The sequence below is a fragment of the Hyperolius riggenbachi genome, chromosome 12, assembly GCF_040937935.1.
Source record: "Hyperolius riggenbachi isolate aHypRig1 chromosome 12, aHypRig1.pri, whole genome shotgun sequence".
Taxonomy (NCBI): domain Eukaryota; kingdom Metazoa; phylum Chordata; class Amphibia; order Anura; family Hyperoliidae; genus Hyperolius; species Hyperolius riggenbachi.
The window spans coordinates 31,930,195-31,956,265 of NC_090657.1; the positions used below are offsets into that span (position 1 = coordinate 31,930,195).

At 47.6% G+C, this 26,071-nt stretch overlaps 1 protein-coding gene across 2 annotated transcripts in view; it reads right to left on the bottom strand.

Annotated features, from left to right (window-relative positions):
- SMARCE1 (SWI/SNF related, matrix associated, actin dependent regulator of chromatin, subfamily e, member 1) overlaps positions 1 to 11,234 on the bottom strand; it is an 82,557-nt gene extending 71,323 nt beyond the window's left edge. Inside the window, exon 1 of one of the 2 annotated variants that reach the window (XM_068264363.1) lies at positions 10,999 to 11,234. The gene's annotated coding sequence lies outside the window, so the exon portion shown is untranslated. The remainder of the gene's footprint in view (positions 1 to 10,998) is intronic. The other variant, XM_068264362.1, reaches the window with a different exon arrangement.
- Positions 11,235 to 26,071: the final 14,837 nt, after the last annotated feature.

The following is a 26,071-nucleotide window of genomic DNA, read 5'->3' on the forward strand; positions in this document are numbered from 1 at the left end:
GCTGTATTGCATCAGTCGGAGATTCGAACGCCGCTATTGAAGCACTCCCGACCCGCCGGTGTTCGAGCAAAATCTTCCACACGGACGGGAACGATTGATTTCAGACGTTCCTCAAAGTAGGCTTCAGCCTATCAGACGCCGGCGATCCCCAGCCAATCAGAGGCCGGGGACCGCTGATCTCCTTTACAGCGCTGCTGCACATCGACGTAAACACCAGGGATTTCTTCCCCGCGTGTTTACATTTAGCCTGCGAGCCGCGATCAGATGCTCGCAGGCTGTTCACGGAGACATGCTCCGTGAAGTGACATGAAACGGCCACTCGTTCCATGGAAACACCACTTCGACTTGCCGACGCGCGGTCGTTAAGTGGTTAAAACGTATTTAAAAATTTCCTGCATTCAAACTTTGAGGCTCGATTCACAGTGGGACATTGTGCTCCTGTTTTAACATTAAGTCATACCCCACGTTACACTGCATACAACGAGGTACAGTGAAGCATACAATAAAAAGTATGCTTCCCTGTACCTGTTAACGTGTGCTTTTAACAGGAATTCACTGCAGCAGTGCATTACCATAACCCACCATGTTACACCGCAAACCGAACAGTGCACTGTGAACATCGCATAGACCAGGCCTGGGCAAAGTTTACACAGCCTGGGCCGCATTGTGCAGACCGCATTCCGCTGGCTGTAGTTTGTGCAGCAATGGCATAGACCTACCATTGCAGTGCTTCGTTCTGCTTTGCAGTGCCATCCCAACATCGCTCCACAACGTCCCACTGTAAACGTAGCATTAAAGGGAACCTTAACCACTTCACCACTGAGGGGGTTTTACCCCCTGACCACCAGAGCAATTTTCACCTTTCAGCGCTCCTTCCACTCATTCATCTATAACTTTATTATTATGAAATGAACTATATCTTGTTTTTTCCGCCACCAATTAGGCTTTCTTTAGGTGGGACTTTATGCCAAGAATTATTTTATTCTAAATGTGTTTTAATGGGAAAATTGGAAAAATGTGGGAAAAAAATTAATTATTTTTCAGTTTTCGGCCATTATAGTTTTTAAATAATGCATGCTACTGTAACTAAAACCTATGAAATGTATTTGCCCTTTTGTCCCGGTTATAAAACCATTTAAATTATGCCCCTATCACAATGTTTGGCGCCAATATTTTATTTGGAAATAAAGGTGCATTTTTTTCAGTTTTGCGTCCATCCCCAATTACAAGCCCATAGTTTATAAAGTAACAGTGTTGTACCCTCCTGATATAAATATTTAACCCTCCTGGCGGTTTGCAAAAAAATCGCCAGGGGGCAGCAAATCTTTTTTTTTAATTTTTTTTTTTTTTTTACATGTAGCGAGACAAAGTCTCGCTACATGATAGCCGCTGCTCAGCGGCATCCCCCCAGCCCCTCCGATCGCCGCCGGCGATCGGAGATCCGGAGATCCCGTTCAAAGAACGGGATCTCCCGGAGGGCTTCCCCCGTCGCCATGGCGACGGGGCGGGATGACGTCACCGACGTCATCGACGTCGTGACGTCAAAGGGGATTCCGATCCACCCCATAGAGCTGCCTGGCACTGATTGGCCAGGCAGCGCACGGGGTCTGGGGGGGGGGGGGCTGCGGCGCGACGGATAGCGGCGGATCGGCGGGTAGCGGCGGCGATCGGGCACTGCACGCAGCAAGCAAAGTGCTAGCTGCGTGCAGCAAAAAAAAAAAATTATGCAAATCGGCCCAGCGGGGCCTGAGCGGTGCCTTCCGGCGGCTTACCCCGAGCTCAGCTCGGGCTTACCGCCAGGAAGGTTAAAAAGTTCAGTCCCTAAGGTAACTATTTATGTATTTTTTTTTTATTATACATTTTTTAAATTTCTTTTTAATTACAAAAAAAAAAAAAAAATTGGGAGTGTGGGAGGTAATGAGTTAATTTTTTTGTGTAAAAGTAATTTATTTGTATGGGAAAAATGTTTAGAGTGTAGTTTTACTATTTGGCCACAGTAACTTTTTGTTTTAATGTGACCTCCAAGCGTCCTTCCGGAAGCTTGGAGGAAGTACTTTGAGGCTGGGTAAGATCACAATGATCACGCTGCCCATCGGAGAGCAGCGGATCATTGCGGGGCTTAGATCAACGAACGGGAATGGATTTTCCCGTTCATTGATCTCCGAGGGAGCGGGCGGCGGCATGTTTACTAGCGGCGGGCGGCGTGTTTACGAGCGGGAGCGCGGGCAGCAGCGGGAGTGCGCAAAGTACAGATTTCTCCGTCCCTGGGGGTTAAAGGATGGAAAAAGGGACGGAGAAATTCGTATGCGGGGGGGTAAAGTGGTTAAGCAAGGAGTCCATACCTATTTCCTTTTAAACAATACCAGTTGCCTGGCAATCTTGCTGATGTCTTTGGCAGCTATAGTGTATGAATCACACACACGGCACAAGCATGCAGCTAATACAGTCAGAGCACCTAATCTGCATGCTTGTTCAGGATCGATGGCTAAATTAAAGGCAGAGGCTCAGCAGGACAGCCAGGCAAGCTGCATTGTTTAAAGGAAACCAGAGCTCCTGTAATAAAAGTTTTATACATACATGGGGCTTCCTCTAGCCCAATAAGATTGTATCGCTCGCACGCCGCCGTCCTCCTCTGTCTGCAGCTCTGGTACCAGTCGGGTCCAGTCACTTCAGCCGGCCAGTCTACGCAGGAAAAGTGCGCCCTCTACGCATCTCTCCAGTGGCTGCTGCAGAGATACGCAAAGTGCGCACTTCTGCTACGTCAGACTGGCTCCAACTGACGGAAGTGACGGGCCCCGGTTCCCGGAGGACGGCAGTGTGCGAGCGATCCGTGCTTATGGGGCTGGAGGAAGCCCCAGGTATGTATAAAACTTTATTTACAGGAGCTCTGGTACACTTTAAAAGGAAATAAGGCAGCCTCTATATCCCTCTTGCTTTAGTTTCCCTTTAAAGCAGGGGTCTCAAACTCGTGGCCCGCGGGCCATTTGCGGCTCTCGTTACATTGATTTGCGGCCCGCGCCGGCAAGACACTGAAGCGAACTACTTTTGTTCGCTTCAGTGCTCCCATAGTTAATCCGCCTGTCCCCGCCGCAAAATGAGGGCTACAGAGCCCCCAATTCCCCGGGGGGCAATTCACCTGCATTTCCTGGAAGGGGCAGAGCTTTCAGCTTCAGCTCTGCCCCTCCTGACGTCAATCGCGACGGATCGCCACCTCTGCCCGCCCCTCTGTGAAGGAAGAGTGAGAGGGGAGGGCAGAGGCGGCGATCCGCCGCGATTGACGTCAGGAGGGGCAGAGCTGAAGCTGAAAGCTCTGCCCCTTCCAGGAAATGCCGGACAGATTGCCCCCCGGGGGAATTGGGGGCTCTGCAGCCAGGGGAGGCACCACGCTGGGGCTTACCCAGGCTTCAGCTCCGGCTGGCGCATCATTAGCCCCTATTAAAGCCCCCCGGAACCTCAGCTAGACAGCCAGGCAGAGGCAGGCAGGACTCGGAACTTAAGTCGGAACTCCGACGAGACAAGGTGGGTGCAGGGTGCGGTGGGTGTCCTCCTGACTCCTGTCCTGTAGCCAGCCAACTTCCAAATTGTTTTTTTGCCCTCCTGTGCTGAGCGGCCTAGCAGCACCAGCAGCAGACACCACCACCAGATCGATTCAAGGAGTAAAAGGTTGCCGGCACTACAATATCACTGGGAGGTAGGTAGGAGAGATGTTCTAAAGGCCACCTTGTTATTGTAATAAATACTGCGTGCTCATGACAATGAATGGAATACACACATTGGATCAGCATCAATAAGAAAAAACAGTTGAGTCAGGCACTGCAGTGATTGCTGTTTTAATGGTGTTTCAGGTTGAAGTAAATCACCATAATTGTATCAAAAATTGTGACATTTAAAAGGTAGGTACAAACCATCAGCATCAATGAAAAAATTCATCAAGTGCAAAATTCGTCAGGTGCAAACATCTTGTGCATTCAAACAGTTGCAAGAGGAGGATGTCCTACCATGTCAGAAGGTGGCGGTGGTGGGTGCAGGGCAAAAAACGGTAGCCTAACGGCCGTTTCGCACGGCGGTGCTTCTTCCGAGGCTGATCCACGTTTATACACATGAAAACACAGGCTTTTATTTCCTGTGTCATGAACTGGGGGCGGGTACGCTATGACGTACGCATTTCCGGCCGCATGCGTAAAAACGTTGGCAATAACCAGGCGTTTACGCGTACAAAAGAAGAACGCGTTTCCGTACGCGTAAAAAACGCGCGTCAAACGCGAACCATGCATGACAGCATGGAACGCATGCGGACGCGTAATTCCGTACGCGTGCAATCTAATAAAGAGGCGTATTCACCATCTAAGGGGAGCAACTTTCTCCGGATTGCAACATTGATCGCGAGAATATAGAGGGGCCGTTTGAGGCTAACTGTGAGGTACAGTGACTCAAACGTGCATGTGGAACGTGAGATTGCATAAAAACACCGAAAATGCGAGGGGGATAAATAGGAGGAAGAGATTACTGGACAACGGGAGTAATGTTAACGAGGATCATCCGTCCTTGATGCAAACCTGTTTGCGGAAAGTAGCAAGAATCTAAAAATACATATAAATAGAAACATATTTGCTTAAGAAATAATCTCAATGCATAGATGGCTGCGGTTATGGGTCTAGGAAACATGCCAAGTCATTGTGGTCATTGAAACCCAATGGTCCTAGGGCTTCACTTTTAATGATCAATAGTGACTCTTTTCTTAGTAGGAGTCGAGAGCGATCTCCTCCCCGTTTGGGGATCATAACTTGTGCCAGACCACAAAATTTTAGTACGTTTGGGTTGCTTTCATGTATTTCTCTGACATGCTCTATCATTCTCGTGGCGCCTTTACCGTTATCGACGGAACGCCAATGTTCTTGTATTCTCTCTTTTAGGGGGCGAGTAGTTTTACCAATATAAAATCGGCCACAAGGGCACCACAGAGCATAGACCACGAATTTAGTATTACAGGTAATTAAGTCACGCACTGTCCACTGCAAGGCACCTACACGATAAGACGTGCCGGTGCACATAAATTGGCAGTGGGAGCAAAATTGACATCTGTGGTTGCCCTTGGGCCGACATCTTTGTAACCAGTTTTCGGTAGAACTAGGCGTGCATTCACTTTTATTGATGCTGAGACACCACCACCAACCACCATCAGGCCTGCCTGACTCTGAGTGAGCACCCCCCTGGACTGGTAACGCTGTCTCTTATGTGCATTTACTGGGGTAACGATGTCTGTCATGATGTGCATTTACTTCATATTTTTTTAATGCAACTACATTAGTTAGCCCCGCCCACATGATGTCATGACCACGCCCATTTTGCAGCCCAGCCTCATCCTGACTTTGCCTCCTGCAGCCCCCAGGTAAATTGAGTTTGAGACCCCTGCTTTAAAGGACTTACGAGGCCAAGTCCATGAAAAAAAATAAAAAAAAGTTAGCTACCTTGCTCAGCTTGTAAGGCACGGAGGACGCCGTCCGCGCCCTCCGTGCCGTTCCGCCTGGTCCCCGCCGCTGCACAGCCCCCCGAACCGTCCCCGACCGCGCGGCCCGGGTCGGGCTCCCCAGCCCTTACCAAGATGGCCGGCGGAGCTGGCCGCGGCTGCGCAGTCCGCATAGCCGCCAGTGCGGCTGCGCAGCTCTAAGGCCAACCCCCCGATCCACGCAACAGTAGCGTGGATCGGGGGGGTTGGCCTTAGAGCTGCGCAGTCGCACTCGCGGCTATGCGGACTGCGCAGCCGCGGCCAGCTCCGCCGGCCATCTTGGTAAGGGCTGGGGAGCCCGACCCGGGCCGCGCGGTCGGGGACCGTTCGGGGGGCTGTGCAGCGGCGGGGACCAGGCGGAACGGCACGGAGGGCGCGGACGGCGTCCTCCGTGCCTTACAAGCTGAGCAAGGTAGCTAACTTTTTTTTATTTTTTTTCATGGACTTGGCCTCGTAAGTCCTTTAAAGGATACCTTAGCCTGTGAAAAAAAAAAAAATTAAAATAAGGGGGAGAAGGCATGTGTGGTGGGCTCTCCTCATGCCCACCTCTACCCCAGTTCTCCTCCGCCTCCCTCCGTTTTCGTGCACTGACCCTCTGAAGCCATTTCCTGTTCAGGAGGAGATGCAGAGATCTCCCCATAGGGTACACACAGGCAGAGACCTCCCCATAGGGGACACACAGGCAGAGACCTCCCCATCGGGGACACACAGGCAGAGACCTCCCCATCGGGGACACACAGGCAGAGACCTCCCCATCGGGGACACACAGGCAGAGACCTCCCCATCGGGGACACACAGGCAGAGACCTCCCCATCGGGGACACACAGGCAGAGACCTCCCCATCGGGGACACACAGGCAGAGACCTCCCCATCGGGGACACACACGCAGAGATCTCCCCATAGGGTACACACACACACGCAGAGATATCTCCCCATAGGGTACAAACACACACGTGCAGGGATATCTCCCCATAGGGTACACACACACGCAGAGATAGCTCCCCATAGGGTACACACACACGCAGAGATAGCTCCCCATAGGGTCCACACACACGCAGAGATAGCTCCCCACAGGGTTCACACACACGCAGAGATAGCTTCCCATAGGGTTCACACACACGCAGAGATAGCTCCCCATAGGGTTCACACACACGCAGAGATAGCTGGCCATAGGGTCCACACACACGCAGAGATAGCTCCCCATAGGGTCCACACACACGTAGAGATAGCTCCCCATAGGATCCACACACACGCAGAGATAGCTCCCCATAGGGTTCACACACACGCAGAGATAGCTCCCCATAGGGTCCACACACACGCAGAGATAGCTCCCCATAGGGTCCACACACACGCAGAGATATTTCCCCATAGGGTCCACACACACGTAGAGATATTTCCCCATAGGGTACAAACACACACACACGCAGAGATAGCTCCCCATAGGGTACAAACACACATACGCAGAGATATCTCCCCATAGGGTACACACACACACGCAGAGATAGCTCCCCATAGGGTACAAACACACATGCAGAGATAGCTCCCCATAGGGTACAAACACACACGCAGAGATATCTCCCCAAAGGGTACACACACACACGCAGAGATAGCTCCCCATAGGGTCCACACACACGCAGAGATAGCTCCCCATAGGGTACAAACACACACGCAGAGATAGCTCCCCATAGGGTCCACACACACGCAGAGATATCTCCCCATAGGGTCCACACACACGCAGAGATATCTCCCCATAGGGTACACACACATGCAGATATATCTCCCCATAGGGTACACACACATGCAGATATATCTCCCCATAGGAAACACACACACATGCAGAGATATCTCCCCATAGGGTACACACACATGCAGAGATATCTCCCCATAGGGTACACACACACATGCAGAGATATCTCCCCATAGGGTACACACACACATGCAGAGATATCTCCCCATAGGGTACACACACACATGCAGAGATATCTCCCCATAGGGTACACACACACATGCAGAGATATCTCCCCATAGGGTACACACACACATGCAGAGATATCTCCCCATAGGGTACACACACACATGCAGAGATATCTCCCCATAGGGTACACACACACATGCAGAGATATCTCCCCATAGGGTACACACACACATGCAGAGATATCTCCCCATAGGGTCCACACACATGCAGAGATATCTCCCCATAGGGTCCACACACATGCAGAGAGATCTCCCCATAGGGTACACACACATGCAGAGAGATCTCCCCATAGGGTACACACACATGCAGAGAGATCTCCCCATAGGGTACACACACATGCAGAGATATCTCCCCATAGGGTACACACACACATGCAGAGATATCTCCCCATAGGGTACACACACACATGCAGAGATATCTCCCCATAGGGTACACACACACATGCAGAGATATCTCCCCATAGGGTACACACACATGCAGAGATATCTCCCCATAGGGTACACACATGCAGATATATCTCCCCATAGGGTACACACACACAGGCAGAGATCTCCCCATAGGGTACACACACACACATGCAGATATATCTCCCCATAGGGTACACACACACATGCAGAGATATCTCCCCATAGGGTACACACATGCAGAGATATCTCCCCATAGGGTACACACATGCAGATATATCTCCCCATAGGGTACACACACACAGGCAGAGATCTCCCCATAGGGTACACACACACACATGCAGATATATCTCCCCATAGGGTACACACACACATGCAGAGATATCTCCCCATAGGGTACACACATGCAGATATATCTCCCCATAGGGTACACACACACATGCAGAGATATCTCCCCATAGGGTACACACACACATGCAGAGATATCTCCCCATAGGGTACACACACACATGCAGATATATCTCCCCATAGGGTACACACACACATGCAGAGATATCTCCCCATAGGGTACACACACACATGCAGAGATATCTCCCCATAGGGTACACACACACATGCAGATATATCTCCCCATAGGGTACACACACACATGCAGATATATCTCCCCATAGGGTACACACACACATGCAGAGATATCTCCCCATAGGGTACACACATGCAGAGATATCTCCCCATAGGGTACACACATGCAGAGATATCTCCCCATAGGGTACACACACACATGCAGAGATATCTCCCCATAGGGTACACACACACATGCAGAGATATCTCCCCATAGGGTACACACACACATGCAGAGATATCTCCCCATAGGGTACACACACACACATGCAGAGATATCTCCCCATAGGGTACACACACATGCAGAGATATCTCCCCATAGGGTACACACACACAGGCAGAGATATCTCCCCATAGGGTACACACACACACATGCAGAGATATCTCCCCATAGGGTACACACACACACATGCAGAGATATCTCCCCATAGGGTACACACACACACATGCAGAGATATCTCCCCATAGGGTACACACACACATGCAGAGATATCTCCCCATAGGGTACACACACACATGCAGATATATCTCCCCATAGGGTACACACACACATGCAGAGATATCTCCCCATAGGGTACACACACACATGCAGAGATATCTCCCCATAGGGTACACACACATGCAGAGATATCTCCCCATAGGGTACACACACACAGGCAGAGATATCTCCCCATAGGGTACACACACACATGCAGATATATCTCCCCATAGGGTACACACACACATGCAGAGATATCTCCCCATAGGGTACACACATGCAGAGATATCTCCCCATAGGGTACACACATGCAGAGATATCTCCCCATAGGGTACACACATGCAGAGATATCTCCCAATAGGGTACACACACACAGGCAGAGATATCTCCCCATAGGGTACACACACACATGCAGATATATCTCCCCATAGGGTACACACACACATGCAGAGATATCTCCCCATAGGGTACACACACACATGCAGAGATATCTCCCCATAGGGTACACACATGCAGAGATATCTCCCCATAGGGTACACACATGCAGAGATATCTCCCCATAGGGTACACACACACATGCAGATATATCTCCCCATAGGGTACACACACACATGCAGATATATCTCCCCATAGGGTACATACACACATGCAGAGATATCTCCCCATAGGGTACACACACACATGCAGAGATATCTCCCCATAGGGTACACACACACATGCAGAGATATCTCCCCATAGGGTACACACACACATGCAGAGATATCTCCCCATAGGGTACACACACACATGCAGAGATATCTCCCCATAGGGTACACACACACATGCAGAGATATCTCCCCATAGGGTACACACACACATGCAGAGATATCTCCCCATAGGGTACACACACACATGCAGAGATATCTCCCCATAGGGTACACACACACATGCAGAGATATCTCCCCATAGGGTACACACACACATGCAGAGATATCTCCCCATAGGGTACACACACACATGCAGAGATATCTCCCCATAGGGTACACACACACACATGCAGAGATATCTCCCCATAGGGTACACACACACATGCAGAGATATCTCCCCATAGGGTACACACACACATGCAGAGATATCTCCCCATAGGGTACACACACACATGCAGATATATCTCCCCATAGGGTACACACACACATGCAGATATATCTCCCCATAGGGTACACACACACATGCAGATATATCTCCCCATAGGGTACACACACACATGCAGAGATATCTCCCCATAGGGTACACACACACATGCAGAGATATCTCCCCATAGGGTACACACACACATGCAGATATATCTCCCCATAGGGTACACACACACATGCAGAGATATCTCCCCATAGGGTACACACACACATGCAGAGATATCTCCCCATAGGGTACACACATGCAGAGATATCTCCCCATAGGGTACACACACACATGCAGAGATATCTCCCCATAGGGTACACACACACATGCAGATATATCTCCCCATAGGGTACACACACACATGCAGAGATATCTCCCCATAGGGTACACACACACATGCAGATATATCTCCCCATAGGGTACATACACACATGCAGAGATATCTCCCCATAGGGTACACACACACATGCAGAGATATCTCCCCATAGGGTACACACACACATGCAGATATATCTCCCCATAGGGTACACACACACATGCAGAGATATCTCCCCATAGGGTACACACATGCAGATATATCTCCCCATAGGGTACACACATGCAGAGATATCTCCCCATAGGGTACACACACACATGCAGATATATCTCCCCATAGGGTACACACACACATGCAGATATATCTCCCCATAGGGTACACACACACATGCAGAGATATCTCCCCATAGGGTACACACACATGCAGAGGGCAGCAGCCTCCCCGTCCCTTCACCCCACTTTCAGCATTACCCCATCAACCCCCCCCCACCCAATGCTAGTCACAGTACTGAGCATCTCCTCCATTCCCCGGGCTCCTCACCTCCCCGCAGCTCTCTTTGTCCCTCTCACACCGGAAGCAGCTGCCTGCACTTCCGCCGCAGCACTTTCCACACAGCGCTCCCCCCCTCCTCAGCCGGCCTACTGCCCGCCGTGTCACCGCTCGCTGCTCTCCGTGCGGCCGGGAGGGGGAGGATACAAGGACTGACAGATGGCTCACGTCGCTGCGTTATTAGTCATATTAGGTTCTGCAGTGTGGGGATTGTCGAATCTGCGGGAGGTCATGTGACTGCAGGCGGCTGGGCTGTCTGGCTCCGTCACAGTGCGCTTGCGCGTCATGGCCTTACTGTGGCAGGAAGGAAAGGATAGGATGTTGTTGCTAACTAAGTGCAGCAGTGGCTCAGAGCCCATTTCACGTTTTTCCAGCTATAGTAGAATCCCTTTATAATACACACTATTTATCTGAATTGGTCTTACATACCTCCTAACTTTTTGAGATGAGAAATAGGGACACTTAAGCCACACCCCTGATCATGCCCCTGCCACACCCCTAGTCACACATACCATACAGATGTCATAAGAAAAATATGTTGTTTAAAGGATTTTTTTAAAATTATTATTTAGTATTTATATAGTGCCAACATCTTACACAGCGCTGTACAGTATATATATTGTCTTGTCACTAACTGTCCCTCAAAGGAGCTCACAATCTAATTCCTACCATAGTCATTGTCTATATTAAGTAGTGTAAGTACTGTAGTCTAGGGCCAGTTTAGGGGGGAGCCAATTAACTTATCTGTATGTTTTTGGGATGTGGGAGGAAACCAGAGTGCCTGGAGGAAACCCACACAGACACGGGGAGAACATACAATCTCCTTGCAGATAGTGCCCTGGTTGGGATTTGAACAGGGGACCCAGCGCTGCATGGCGAGAGCGCTAACCACTACACCACCATTTTGTGGAAAAGGTGAAGCGCTCAACAACAGATCCACGTTCTAAATCATTTGCATGCAACAATACATAAATTTCAATTGCATGCAGCAATACAAAAATTGCACAAAAGTAGGGATCATCAACCTGCAAAAACACAGTATTTATCACAATAAATTTACACAATATGAGTCCCAAAAGTCCAGCTAGACCAGGAAATGAGAAAACCACTCCGTGAGAGTAGTATTTTACACTATGTCCACAATCATTCAACTGGATTCTTGATCCCAATATGCATATCCATCACTCACATGTATCAGCTGAAATACTCTTACCATCAGATGTGGCTGACTCTATCACAGATCAGCAAACAGGGAATACATGTACTTGTAGTTCCTTGGGCTCAAAACCACCTTCTTCCTGGGTAGTGCTCAGAAAAACAGGGACAGCATAGCATAATCCAGTTTCAGATGAACCATTATATCACCATTAGTGCTCCCAGCGTGACTTACAAATCGTGCAACACCACAGTGGTATATATAAGAGAAATGCACGCTCACCGACTAAAGTGGCTGATCCTGCATTGACCAGCTATAATCGCTTCCTTGTATATTGAATCCTCAGAGGGAAGTCAGACCTTTGAACTCAAGAAGACAAAGCTCTCATAGCGTGATACCGTTTTAATATTAAAATAACACAAATTATTGCACTCACATAGATCCATAAAACATGCGCATATAAAAGTTTTGGACGACCTCACCGCCGCCTTGTGCATTCAGCGTCTCCACACTCCGTGCCTGAGGCACTACACCACCATGCTGCCCATAATGGGAATAAAGTTTAGAGTCAATAAAACACATTTTGTAGTAGAGAAATATATATATATATATATATATATATATATATATATATATATATATATATATATATATATATATATATATATATATTTACATAGAAAGAGGGACAAAGACCTGAAAGAGGGACAAATGAGGAGGAAAGAGGGACAGAGCCCCCAAAGAGGGACTGTCCCTCGGAAAAAGGGACAGTTGGGAGCTATGGTCTTACAATGAAAATTTATACAGATGCATTTGCTGGGACATGGGGGGCTAAGTTTACTATTTCCAGAGCTCCTAACGTATCCTACCTAATAAAACACAATTGTCTCTGCGTCCCGTGTCGCTGTGTGTTTTTGTAGTGCGTAACTGCGCATGTGCAGGGAGGGACACAGAGACACTGAATGGGAGGATGGGGTCAGAAGGGGCGGGCGTGTTTGCGCGGGGCGGGTGCATGAGCGCTGATATGTGTGGTGACAGACCTAGCCTGTTTTTAAACAGGCTAAGGTCACTAGTTTTACAATATTCCATACCTCACAACTTTTTGAGATGAGAAAGAGGGACACTTAAGCCACGCCCTTGCCACACCCCCTAGTCATGCATACCATAAACATTTCATAAGAAAAATACGTTGTTTTGTAATTAAAACCACACTGGTCTTTTCTATCCTGGGTCATTTTCCTTCATATTAACATTTTAAAATTAGTAATATATCAATTTTAAAAGAGACTGAAACAAATTAATTTTGCCCGCTCGTTTAGGGCTGGAACCCACAAGAGCGTTTTTTTGAGCATTTTGGCAGCGCTGCGATACGCTAGCGTTTTGCCAAAACGCTCAGCTGATGTTAATGGATGGGGCAACTTCCACAGGAGCGTTTGCGTTTCCCAGAAACGCAAACGCAGGACATGCAGCATTTTGGGAGCGTTAGCGCTTCAATGTAAAGTATTGAAACGCTAGCAGAAACGCTCAGCAAAACCTAAACTGAGCGGTTCTGCTAGCGTTTTGCGGTTCAGCACACTGTAACAAAATGAAAAATAATTCACAGGACCAATCAGGATAAAAACGCAAAACGCTAGGCACCCGCTGGGGAAAAAAATACAATGTTGCAAAACACGACCAAAAACGCGCATGAATCCGCTTGCAAACCGCTCAGACAAAACGCTAGCGGTTGCGTTTTGCGTTTGCTGATTTCAGTGGGTTCCAGGCCTAAGAGTACTATAGCGAATGTTAAGGTAAAAAGGGAGAACTTTATTTTCTTCAGTGTCTCTTTAATGGATGGGAATAAAGTTTAGAGTCAATCAAACACATTTTTTTTAGTAGAGAAATATATATATATTTACATAGAATATTTACATAGAAGGAGGGACAAAGTCCTAAAAGAGGGACAAATGAGGGGGACAGGGCTCCCAAGGAGGGACTGTCCCTCCAAAAGAGGGACAGTTGGGAGCTAGGAATTCATTTAGGGCTCGCTCACACTAGAGCCGCTTTTGGACTTTTTTACAGAACCACTATTGCGATCAAATTAGGCAGTTCAAATCTGACAGAACCGACTGGTTTTGGACCAGTCCATTTCCTCCTGGGGGATCCTGAGGGTTCTGTTTGTTTCCAACAGCATTTCCTGAACAGCAGTTGCAAAGTCTATCTGCCAAAATAGTGTGCAAGTGAGTGGGGAGGCTGGCTACACCATGCTTTCCTATGGTGTAGTTCAGATTGGGGCGTGCCGTGCGCTGTCAGTTGACATAAGCGCTGCATGGACCATTTTCAGGGCGATTTGCTCTGAATCCTGGGTTATTTGCCACAGCTTAGAAGAACTTCAAGAAATGTTACACATGCAGGCTTTCTGATGTAAAAAAAAAAAACATATGAAAACAGGTACCCAAAAGGTTAAAAAACACAGCCTGGGGTATTCTGAGAAGCCTTGCTTGTTCTGTTCTCACCACTGCTGCCTGGGAGATCTGTCTCCATTAACTTTGCTCTTATCTGCACCCTTGTCACCTGTTCAAAGCAGGCGGTATTCTCCATCCCAATACCGTCTGCTCTAATCTTTATGAATTGACATTTACTGACATGTGCTGCAGGTGTTCACCGGACAAGGCGGTAATTTACCTCACTGCTCGAGAATGTCAGCTTTTCATGCGGTAACAGCTTTTATAAATTGACATTTTGCTAAGTGTTCGTTATACATATATTTACTTAGACCTGTACAGCAGTCCTGAATAAGGGCTGGTGCACACCGAGCGGCTTTTTCAGCGTTTCTGCAGCCGCTTGCGGGTGTGGATCCGCTTGGTCAATGTATCTCAATGGGGTGGTTCACACCAGAGCGGGAGGCGTTTTGCAGAAACGCATACTCCCGGGGTGAGGCATTTTTTGGATTGTGGATGCGTTTCTGCCTCAATGTTAAGTATAGGAAAAACGCAAACCGCTCTGAAAAACGGCAGTTCAGATCGGTTTTGCAGGCGTTTTTGTTACAGAAGCTGTTCAGTAACAGCTTTACTGTAACAATATATGAAATCTACTACACCAAAACCGCTACACAAAACCGCAAAATGCTAGCCGAAACGCTACAGAAAAATAACAAAAAGCGTTTCAAAATCTGCTAGCATTTTGCGGATCTGCTAGCGGGTTTTGGTATGCACCAGGCCTCTGTGTTTGTTATACATATATTTACTTAGACCTGTACAGCAGTCCTGAATGAGAGACAAGTGAGTATAAAGGTGGGACAGAGGGATTTACCTAATTCTGGAAATTTGAGTGGCCGGTATCAGGGACGGATCAAGACCAAGTTGCGCCTGGGGAAAGGTCAGGTTTTGGCGCCTAAAGGTCAGATTTTGGCGCCTAAACTGCCATTCATTTTGCCGCCTTTTTAAGAATTCAACAAACTGCGCCTGGGGCAAGATACCCGCTTGCCCTCCCCTAGATCCGTCCCTGGCCGGTATCAGCAGAAGTTTGTCATTAAGGAGAAATGTAAACGACCAAAAATATTTTTCCTATGTTTGCAGCAGATTGGCGCCAGGAGGTGGGGTGGTTACGGCTAGCTGTGGGGGTGGGGATTGGTTATGGATATATGTGGGGGGGGGGTGGTTAAGGTTAGCCATGGGGAGTGGGTTATGGTTAACTGTGGGGTAGGGGGTTAAAGAGGAACTTTAAATGGATTGTTTAGAAAGACTAATAGACAGATTCAGCGCAGATTCAGGGCAAACAGAAGCAGTATAACAAAAAATGCACATCTAAAGGGAAGTTGGGGATGCCTCTTTTATCGTAATGCTGTCTCTGCAGGAGAAAATGTATCAACTCAGGCAGCTTTCACATGTTACGCCAGCTTAGTTTGGGAAATCCCTGAACGCAACTGTAAACATTTTTATGAATTAGCACACAATAGTCTAAAATACCGAATGTGGTATTTTCCCGATTTTTTTCCCGCACAGCCTTTTATGAACTGACCCCTTTCTGTCAAAAAGTTGGGAGATCCAGAACTGGTGGTGGTCTAATGCACGCACATCGGAGTAGATGGTGGTCGACTATTAAATGTGACATGAGGCGGGTTTTTACTAGTGTCATATTCTTATTCTTTCCATCAATTTTATCCACTTTGCAAGTACATAAAATTGATGGAAATAGTAAGAATATGACACTAGTATAACAATGCGAGCAATTCTCCTTTAAGAAGAGGCGGACACTATATGGGCTGAATTTGTATATAAGGCAGGAAGTGGCGTGTGCATGCTGAGATGAGTGGTGAGTGAGGTGGATGTAGCGTGACGGGGTGGCCATCCCATGTGTTTTTTATTATTTCACTATACATAGGAACATGTTTTGGATCAATAAATTTTGATACGATTATCACAATTAATAGTTGTTTCTGGTGATTGTTTGGGAGTGTACGCCCTGCCTGAAAGAAAAATATTTTCTGCCACTGCCACATTTTTTGAATAGTACATTGTTGGTGGAGCGGCACTCCCAGGAAATTAATAGATTATCTGGTTTATATCGAGTATCACTGTGTTTCCCCTGGCTAGTGTAGACCCAGTTAAGGAGGGGGTTAAGGGAGCCTCCTTCAGGAGACTCGGGGTACGCAGTGACCTCGTTGGTATTGTGACTTATTGATCGAGGATGCTACAGTGGGACGACCTGGTGACGCAGGTAGAGAGTGATTGCGCCCAGTCGGCGGGTGCTAGGGATGCTCAGCAGGTAATCAACACTGGGTTCAGGAAATTGGAACGCCTTTATGAAAGAAAGTCGAGATTATGGTGGAATATTAAATATAACAAAGAGTACATAGGGGACCACTTTAGTCCCCTCTGGCTCAGAATTCAGATCTTTCCCCACAGAAAGAATTTCAGTGCGGAGTTCAAAAGAAAGTGGGAGGCGAATTTTGAGAATTGCGCCCATGTATGTTTATCATTGATGACTGACCTGGATGAAGCAGATCTGGTGAGTCTTGATGAGGAGATCAATAAACTAGCGGCTGAGCTGAAAACACATTCCGATGATGAATTGTATAAAAAACGTAATGAACAACTAGAACAACATATAAAAAAATACAATAAAGATATTGTTTTTGTGCGGGGTAAAAAACTTTTTAACGATCGTTTGGCGTACAAAACGGGGCAGGCTTATAGGTGGGACAGTAGACCTGTCCCCCCCAGGCCTCGTGGCCAACCACCAAAACCGAAACCGAAACCGATTGATATCGGGGCGGAAGAATCTGACTCATCGGTGGCGAGTGTCAGCTCAGCCGCGTCTGAGTCAAGCCATAACTCAGAACCTAAAAAAAGTAGGTATCCAACTCGCCTTCAAGACAAAGTTAAAAAGACAGGAGGGAAACAACAGTCGAAATGTGGGGACGGAGTGGGGGTTGCAGGTGCGGGTTCGCAGTCCCAGCCCCATTCATCATCATCCTCAGCTCCTTTTTTATAACGGACGGGCGTAGGATTGGTGCAGCTGTGGGTGGATCATCTGATCCCCCTAGAGATACACCTAATAAACTTCAGGTTATTAACCTTACAGGAGAAACTCTACCCGAATCAGTGGAATGTCTACTGAGCAGGGGTTTGGGGTTCTGTCCACTTCAGCAGCTGGATAAATTTGATTTTATAGTTGACTTGCACCTTTTCTGTAGAAAACTCTTTCTTCAGTCAGTTGTAAAGAGGAAGGATTGTACTATCATTCCAATAGGGCCCCCAGAAGTGAGTTTACTCAAGGGGATAATGAGGCCCTGGAAGACCTCAACTTTTTGTACGAGATCGGCCAGACAGGGGCTGACGGTTCTTTGATGATGGATGGGGCTGCTGCTGTGGACAATATACATGCACCCCGATACACGACAATCAACCAACAGTTTAGGAGTAGATCTACACGCTTTCCACCGCTGTCTGCTAACGTGGGCATTAGGTGTTTTATACGTGCGGTTGAGGGGGATATTGCAAGACTCGGCACACCGAATGAAGGGGGTTCCGAGTTAACAGGTAGTGACTGTGAGGCATATGACCTTTTGACTACAAGGACAGATTGGATTATCAAACCCTCCGATAAGGGGGGGAACGTAGTAGTAATGACAGCGGGTGATTATAAGACCATGTGCATGGACCTCCTCGGTCAGCGGGGCTGTTACACGAGGGTCTCGGCGTCGAGGGTCGAGAGGTGCCAGGGTGAACTCTTTTCTCTAATTGAGGGTGCACGATTGAAGGGCATCATTGATGAGGAGGTGTCCTCCTTCTTGAGGGTTGCTGATCCCATCCTTCCAACATTCTATGCGTTGCCGAAAGTGCATAAACGTCTTCAGAGACCGCCTGGACGCCCGATAGTTTCGGGCAGAGGCGCTCTGACAGAGAAAATTAGCATCTATGTGGATAAGCATCTGCAATCCCATGTTCAAGGATTACCCTCCTTTATTAAGGATACAACACACCTCCTGAGGGTTCTGGAGGATGTGGTGGTCCCGCCTGGCACTCTCCTTGTATCCCTTGACGTCGAGTCCCTCTATTCGTGCATCCCCCATGACCTGGGGGTACGTGCGGTGGCGAATTTCCTGCAGGAGTTGGGGGTGCAGGATGCTGCGCATAACGGTTTCGTTCTGGACTTGTTGCATTTCTTGTTGACGAACAACATTTTCACCTTTGATGGGGACCGGTACCTCCAGGTGCAGGGCGCGGCGATGGGGACAACATGTGCCCCGTCGTACGCAAACCTGTACCTGGGGGACTGGGAGCGAGCGTTTTTTTCTGACGAGGGACTCTCTATGTACCTGTGCCGCGTTTTGTCCTGGCACAGGTACATAGATGATATTTTGATACTGTGGACGGGCACCGCGACGCAGGTGACGGATTTTGTGTCACTATTGAATCGGAACAATCTAAATTTGAAATTTACGGTGGAAGTACAATCTGTCTCTATCTCGTTTTTGGATATTCGTATCTCTATCATGCCTGAGGGCAATCTTGCCACGACATTGCATCATAAAGAGACAGCAACTAATGCGCTATTATGCGCAGATAGTTTTCACCCCCGGCATACGATCAGAGGCATACCGACGGGCCAGTATTTGAGGGCCCGTCGGAATTGCTCTGACGACGTCTCATTTTTACGCGAGGCCAACGATTTACGTGGCAGATTTAGAGAGAGAGGGTATAGTGATAGATGTCTACGCAAAGCCTTCAATAGAGCATGGCGAAGTAGGAGAGTGGATTTGTTGCAACCGCGGAAACGGGAAGCTGTGAGGAATGCGGGTCCGTTGCGTTTTTTGACCAGATATTGTGCGCAGCATCCTGCACTCAGGGGCATCTTAAATAGACACTGGTATTTGCTACAGAACGATCCGGTCGTGGGCCCTATGGTGTCATCTAAACCTGACCTCACTTTCCGCAGAGCAAGATCTCTGCGTGATGGACTTGTACGGAGCCACTTCACTGGTGTTAGCCCTAAGAGACATTGTTTAACAACTGGCACGTATACATGTGGGGGATGCGATTTCTGTCAATTTATTCAGGTAGGGAGGGCTTTTTCCTTGCCCTGCGGCAGGAGAGTTACACTGTCCCATTTCGGAAATTGTAAGACAATCCTAGTGGTGTATATAATGTTATGCCACTGTGGAGCATATTATGTGGGCAAAACAAAACGCCCACTAAGGGAACGTATATCTGAGCATATAAAAAATATTGAGAAGGGGGAGTTGGGCTCTCCTGTCGCGAGGCACTGTGCCCTTGAACACAATAGCCGCACCAATAACGTTAGATTCATGGTGCTGGATCGCATCCACCCCACAATAAGAGGTGGCAATCTGGATAGACTCCTCCTACGCTGCGAATCACGCTGGATATATAACTTACAGGCTTGTGAGGCACCCGGCCTCAATGAGCAGACAAGCTTTGCCCATTTCCTGCCCATGTAGCGGTTCCTGTTTGGGCACTCTGGGGCCCTAGGATCTGGGGGTATTGCTCTGGCATGCGCCGTTGGGTGCGTTCGTGGCAGTCCTCGATCATAGCTGCCCTATATAATTTATTGAGGGTTGATTGGGTCATGTACCCTTATGGTGTCTTCACGGATATCCTTTCTCCGCGTCGACACTTTGAGTAAGCTTTCATTTTGGACGTGTTTATTGTCACAATTTTTGATAATACCAGTTAGCTGTACTGTTATATATGTGCTTTATGTGTCCGTGCGTATGGGTAACTGGGTAATTCTTAAATACGGTGCGGTGGGCTATGGGTGGTGGGTGCGATTGGGGCGGTTTTGGGGGTGGATCCCGGTGTACAGTAAGTATTGCTGTATTGGCTACATGTGGAGGCACTTGCGTAGTGACGCGCTGTGCACCTCTTTGTGGCCTTTATTATCTAGTTCTTGGTTTATCTCCGTGTTGAGCGGAGTCCGCCGGGCACTCCTCCCCCCTTTCCGTCCCCTTCTGCGTCCTTTCCTCCCCTTACCTTGCAACGGTCCACTCTGCCGTATGTTCGCCTCCCAGTGCCCATGCGCACGTACGTACGCATTGATGACATGAATGGGCGGAAGCGTACGTGCGTGTGATTGGCTGCAAGGGCAGATATTAGAGGAAGTTGTAGGCGAAGGTAGCCACGCCCCCTGAGAAAGCCGGAAGCCGGCGAAACGTCGGGGAAACTACCCGCCTGCATGGGACGCCACGCCGCCCCGCTCTCCACCCAGGCATCACTCTGAGACTTTTGCCATCAGTCTCCTCCAGCGGCACCTCCTGCCACTTCACACAGGGAGCAGGGGAAGGAGATCTCTGGGGAAGCCCCAGTACTCACAGGAGACTCACGCAGGACATACACTGTGGAATCTGTGGGACAGCCTGACGCCAGGACCAGCACTTCACCCTTTACCCAGAAGCATGGTGAGATGAACTGTTCTATGTTGAATACACCCTCTGAGGGATAATGTGATGGAGATGAGGAATCCATGCAGTCATTGTCGGTAGCATTTGGGTGAGATTTTCAAGCTGATTCGAAGGCAGCAGTGTGCGTGTGATATCCAGGCTGTCTAACACAACAGTTAACAGTATTTACCAGTGGAATCAATGTTGAGACATGGATTGCTGGACTGTTTTCCCTGCCTCTGTGCTATGCTCCGTGCCATATTGCTCTTTTAATGGTGACCTGCTTGCTGCATGGCTATTGCAACATTTACATTCAAGCTTCTGCTAACACTGCTGGAGTGCATCAATGCTTATTCTATCTAGCTTTAGATGCCGGCGTGTGCATGCTGAGATGAGTGGTGAGTGAGGTGGATGTAGCGTGACGGGGTGGCCATCCCATGTGTTTTTTATTATTTCACTATACATAGGAACATGTTTTGGATCAATAAATTTTGATACGATTATCACAATTAATAGTTGTTTCTGGTGATAAATATTTTCTGCCACTGCCACATTTTTTGAATAGGAAGTGGGGACTAATTGGGTAATTTTGATCCTGATGAAGATAGTCGATAACCATCGAAACATGTCAATCTGAGGGGGCTCCTGGCATTCAAATAGTTGCTCCCACCAACTACCGCACATTGCGCAATACACAGCTCGCCCATACAGGCCTGAGAGCGGCGGCTGAGTTGGAGCGCATGGTGGAACGCAGGAACTCCGTGGGGAAGTGACGTCACTCCCAGCTAGCCACCTGCCCAGAAGCCGTGTACCCTAGGCGAATCGAGCCGGCAGAGGACTGTTGGAACTCCATAGATGAACGCCGCACGGGGGAACGGATCCATTTCAGCCCAGAGTGGAAGCTGTATGCGAGGCTACCGGCCGGAGCCCGCATTGAAACAACGGTAAAAGCTACCAGAGCCGTAAGTGTCTGAGAAATACCAATCCTTGGAGACAAGCATACTGACGAGAACACTAGTGTAATTTACAAGTGGCCACTCGGTTTATAATATATGGAAGACACAAATTAGCAAGTATACTTTAGAAATAAGAACAGTCACTAAGATTATAGCCAACATATGAACTGTACAATGCTCCAATACTGGGAATATTCAGGCTAATAGACAATCAGGTGGCTCCATTGTGTGCATGTTGGATGGTGTACGTATGAACGGGATTGGATGGGTCCATATGGCAGAAGTGTATGGAATGATGTTTATGTGGGATATAATTGCACTTTAAAGGTTAAGAGGATCCTACATTATATTGAATTTTAAAACTGTCATTTTGTATTTTTTCTGGTCTCAATACCTATATAATTTTAGAGTCTATGCGCATTGGCTCAATATATTTCTAACCTCAATAAAGTCATTTAGAAACGTATACACCAGCACCGTCCTCTTCTAGTTTTATTCTTTTTGATACTTGGCAGGGGCTAAGGGGACACCCCATACCTTGAGGACTAGGCAGCTGGAGGATATATCAGTCTAGCTGGAAGCAATAGCAACGCCCTTCAACCACTCCTTTGGAAAGTTTTGATACTTACCTGGGGCTTCTTCCAGCCCCATAAGCTCGTCTGAGTTCCACGCCATCCTGCCTCAGTCTAACCTCCCGCGCATGCGCAGAAAACCCAGACTGGACGCGACTGAGCTGTTACCAGGGCTGATTGTGGCTAAACGGCAGACCGGAGGAGGACGGCGCGGGACAAATGAGCTTATGGGGCTGGAGGAAGTTCCGGGTAAATATCAAATCTTTACTTGATTTGATCTCTGGTACAGTTTAACTGCACCATGTGGTGGTTACAAACACTCCCATTTACTTGCATTGTTTTGGAACCGGAAGCCACTTACTCCTGGCAAATGGGTTGCTAAACAGCGCATTTACTGTCTGTGTTAAGGCCTAAAGGTGCCCACACACACAAATTATCTTCAATTTTACTGCAATCTGATGAAAACGAATTTTTTTTTATTCAACCAAAAAACTTGATCAAATTTCCATTTTTTTTCCTTAATTGTTTCAGATTGAGTGTTTGGAAAATGTAGACCAACTTTCTTCAAAAAAAATTGTGATAGATTGTTAAGCTGAATTCAAAGAAATTGTATATAAACTATTCAGTACATAGCAAAATGTATTTGTATACAAATAAAGGATAGAATAATGAAAGAGTGTGTGTATTTGTATTTTAACCACTTATGGGCTTTGGATGTGAGTTTTATGTCCAGATTAGTGCTCTTGTAGGTTCCTTGGTTTGAGACTTACGTCCTACCCTAATAGCCACCTTGACCTGTCGCATGCATATGCACACATTTTACAACGGAACCAATAAAATTGAAAAAAAGTTTTACATTTATTAAAGTTACAGTGTCATATTAAAAGAAAATGTGCAGTTTATTCTGTTGTATAAGACTACTTTTTAACCCTTTAAAATCTTCTGAAAAGTCAGGGGTCGTCTTATACGCCGGTGGTCATTGATGCCAGGTGATACGCCCTATCCTGTTACCGCCTATCAGATCTCGCTGCTGAGGACTGTAGTGAAGCGGCGCAGGCGCACATGTGTGAGATCTGAGAGGCAGAGAAGGAGATAGATAGGATACAAGGGTGGGCCAGACAGGTGAAAGAGGCGTGTTTTATGGGCACAGCGCAATCTATTCTTCCATACCGCTCTGATAAACAGGTAGACAAGGAGAGCTGACCAATGGACTATATACTGTTATATATTGGGTACCACATACAGTACAGCACCAGTATCTGTTCATACATAGCACCAGTACATGATGTTTTGTTTTTTTTAGTTAGTGTGCGTTTTAAGAGGGGTAGTCTTATACGGCGAGTATATCCCAAACTCTATATTTTAACTGGAAAAGTTGGGGGGTCATCTTATACGCCCAGCCGTCTTATAAGCTGGAATATGCGGTACATATTTTTTTCCTGTATTGAAGTTTTACCCACTACCAAGCCAATTAACCCCTTGTGTCAGCAAGCAGCGCTCACAGGCTGCAAGTGAAGTGAAATCTCCAGAGATATGCCCAGCCCCTTGGGGCTAAATACACACCTTGAATACAAATCAGATGCAAATTATGTGCTAACACTAATCTAAATTCTAAAATTTGAATGCAAGCTGACACCCCTGGAGGCAGCTAGCCTGAAGGATACTTAAGTTTTGTACAGCAGAAGGAAATGGCAGCGCTTCCAAACAGACACTGCACCTGAATTGACTACCTGCACAAGTATGCAGAGCTCGACTAACGGGCAGGTTACACACCTTGCATTCAAAACAGGTACAGTAAAGGGGGCGTTAGCTTCAGCATAAGTTGTGCACAAATTATCCCTAATAGACTCTCCTACGGCGGTGACGTGCCCCAACAGGAGAGAAACTAACCACTAATCTAGCAGTGAAACATATCAAAAAGTGAAGCATGTTCAAACAATGAAAATTGTCCGAAAAAAAAGGGTTAAAACTTCAAACTAATGTAACAGTGAAGCATATTCAGCAGTGAAACATATCCAACAGTGAACCCTAGCTAGTCTAAAACTAAAATCATAATCCTTACCTGGTGCAGCTAGCCATAAATGGTATACACATTTGTTCAAAAGACAGCAAGCAATGGGCAGCGCTCACAGGCTGCAAGTGAAGTGAAAGCTCCAGAGATATGCCCAGCCCCTTGGGGCTAAATACATTGTTTGAACATACTTCACTTTTTGATATGTTTCACTACTAGATTAGTGGTTAGTTTCTCTCCTGTTTGGGCACGTCACCGCCGTAGGAGAGTCTATTAGGGATAATTTGTGCACAACTTATGCTGAAGCTAACGCCCCCTTTACTGTACCTGTTTTGAATGCAAGGTGTGTAACCTGCCCGTTAGTCGAGCTCTGCATACTTGTGCAGGTAGTCAATTCAGGTGCAGCGTCTGTTTGGAAGCGCTGCCATTTCCTTCTGCTGTACAAAATAACCCCTTGTGTCACCTATACTTGGTATGTTGGGCCGAACCTCCGATTTTAGGTTCGCGAACCGGGTTCGCGAACTTTCGCGGAAGGTTCGGTTCGCGTTAAAGTTCGCGAACCGCAATAGACTTCAATGGGGATGCGAACTTTGAAAAAAAAAAAAAATTATGCTGGCCACAAAAGTGATGGAAAAGATGTTTCAAGGGGTCTAACACCTGGAGGGGGGCATGGCGGAGTGGGATACACGCCAAAAGTCACCGGGAAAAATCTGGATTTGACGCAAAGCAGCGTTTTAAGGGCAGAAATCACATTGAATGCTAAATGACAGGCCTAAAGTGCTTTAAAACATCTTGCATGTGTATACATCAATCAGGGAGTGTAATTAAGGTACTGCTTCACACTGACACACCAAACTCCACTGAACAGAACAGGTATGCAGTGGCGGGTTCACTGAACAGAACAGGTATGCAGTGGCGGGTCCACTGAACAGGTATACAGTGGCGGGTCCACTGAACAGAACAGGTATGCAGTGGCGGGTTCACTAAACAGGTATACAGTGGCGGGTCCACTGAACAGAACAGGTATGCAGTGGTGGGTTCACAGAACAGGTATGCAGTGGCAGGATCAATGAACAGGTATGCAGTGGCAGGATCACTGAACAGGTATGCAGTGGCAGGATCAATGAACAGGTATGCAGTGGCAGGATCAATGAACAGGTATGCAGTGGCAGGATCAATGAACAGGTATGCAGTGGCAGGATCAATGAACAGGTATGCAGTGGCAGGATCAATGAACAGGTATGCAGTGGCAGGATCAATGAACAGGTATGCAGTGGCAGGATCACTGAACAGGTATGCAGTGGCAGGATCAATGAACAGGTATGCAGTGGCAGGATCAATGAACAGGTATGCAGTGGCAGGATCAATGAACAGGTATGCAGTGGCAGGATCAATGAACAGGTATGCAGCCAGGGACAAGTTAAGCCTAACTAATCTTTCCCTATGAGAGACTGCAGCAGCTCGCCCTACTCTAACTAATGCAGG